Genomic DNA, 2321 nt, shown 5'->3' on the forward strand with positions numbered 1-2321 from the left:
CTTGATGCCCCCCCGGGTGCACGTTTTGGTTTTTGCCCTAGCACTACACAGCTGATCAATCATCAAAGCTTGATGGTGAGTTCTTTAAATCAGCTGGGGGGACTGGCTTTGCAGTGTTGAGTTAAAGGGCTATACTGAGGAAGTTTATTTGGGTTAGGCAGGCCTACTGGTTTCCAGTTAAAACACTGAGATACTCTTGAACATACATACAGTGGGGGAAAAAAGTATTTAGTCAGCCACCAATTGTGCAAGTTCTCCCACTTAAGATGAGAGGCCTGTAATAGGTACACTTTAACTATGACAGACAAAATTAGAAAAAAAATCCAGAAAATCATATTGTAGGATTTTTAATTAATTTATTTGCAAATTCTCAATACTTTTATATACCTTGTTGGCAGAGGTCCTCACAGAGGTAAGTCTTCACAAGGTTTTCACATGCTGTTGCTGGTATTTTGGCCATTCTTCCATGCAGATCTCCTCTAGAGCAGTGATGTTTTGGGGCTGGTGCTGGGCAACACAGGCTTTCAACTCCCTCCAAAGAGTTTCTATGGGGTTGAGATCTGGAGACTGGCTAGACCACTCCAGGACCTTGAAATGCTTCTTACGAAGCCACTCCTTCGTTGTGCGGTGTGTTTGGGATCATTGTCATGCTGAAAGACCCAGCCATGTTTCATCTTCAATGCCCTTGCTGATGGTAGGCTTTGTTACTTTGGTCCCAGCTCTCTGCAGGTCATTCACTAGGTCCCCCCGTGTGGTTCTGGGATTTTTGCTCACCGTTCTTATGATCATTTTGACCCCACGGGTGAGATCTTGCGTGGAGCCCCAGATCGAGGGAGATTATCAGTGGGTCTTGTATGTCTTCCATTTCCTAATAATTGCTCCCACAGTGGATTTCTTCAAACCAAGCTGCTTACCTATTGCAGATTCAGTCTTCCCAGCCTGGTGCAGGTCTACAATTTTGTTTCTGGTGTCCTTTGACAGCTCTTTGGTCTTGGCCATAGTGGAGTTTGGAGTGTGACTGTTTGAGGTTGTGGACAGGTGTCTTTTATACTGATAACAAGTTCAAACAGGTGCCATTAATACAGGTAACGAGTGGAGGACAGAGGAGCCTCTTAAAGAAGAAATCTTGCTTGTTTGTAGGTGACCAAATACCTATTTTCCACCATAATTTGCAAATTAAATTCATTAAAAATCCTACAATGTGATTTTCTGGATTTTCTTTCTAATTTTGTCTGTCATAGTTGAAGTGTACCTATGATGAAAATTACAGGCCTCTCATCTTTTTAAGTGGGAGAACTTGCACAATTGGTGGCTGACAAAATACTTTTTTGCCCTACTGTATAGTCCCTTATCTGATTTGAGCCCATATCAAACACCAGACAAAACAGCCTACTTTAAACCTCTATGGGATCACTGTCCCTAAACCGGGACGATTGTTGCGATAATATGACTAGAAAAAGATGTAACAGCCAACTTTCTGGGACACAGACACGTCTTATATGGGGAGAAAGCTTAAATTCTTGTTAATCTAACCGCAGTGTCCAATTTACAGTAGTTATTACAACAAAAAATACCATGCTGTTTAAGACTAGTGCACAACAAAACACTTATCACAGCAACTGGTGTGATACATTCACCTCTGAAGGCAAATAATGTAGTTACACTAACTTTCACACATCTAGATTACTGAATGTATGATCCATCATGTATGACATTCCTGGGAGTGTGTAAAAACATTTTTTTTTAGTAACATGACATACAAAAATGCTATTTCCTTAAATGTATAATTTGACCAATTCGGCACATTTGGGCAAACTCCTGGCAGACTTAATGCAAAATATTGTGTAGTGAGGTAATTCCTAACTGGATCAATCTGAAACTTTGCATACACTGCTGCCATCTTGTGGACAAAATCTAAATTACATCTAGGCTCCTTTTAATGTATGGCCTTTCTCTTGCATTTCAAAGAAGACAAAAAACATGCGTTTTTATCATTTCCCAGATCTGTTATTTTCCTACATTCATTTCACAGTTCCACAAACTTCAGAGTTTCTTTTCAAATTGCATCAAGAATATGCATAATCCTTGCTTCAGATCCTGAGCAACAGGCAGTTAGATTTGGGTATGTCATTTCATTCCAAAATGTTTTAAAAAACGGGTCTGATCCTTTAGAGGATTTATTAAACATATTATTGGATATGGTTTATATAGGTCTATTTCATATGTTCTGATATGTTTTAGATGTTTATTCAATATTTGTATATCCTAAGCGAGGACAGTATTTCTTGGCATGATCATCCATGAAAAGGTCATTTTTGAAT

The sequence above is a fragment of the Oncorhynchus nerka genome, linkage group LG27, assembly GCF_034236695.1.
Source record: "Oncorhynchus nerka isolate Pitt River linkage group LG27, Oner_Uvic_2.0, whole genome shotgun sequence".
In the NCBI taxonomy this organism is placed as follows: Eukaryota; Metazoa; Chordata; class Actinopteri; order Salmoniformes; family Salmonidae; genus Oncorhynchus; species Oncorhynchus nerka.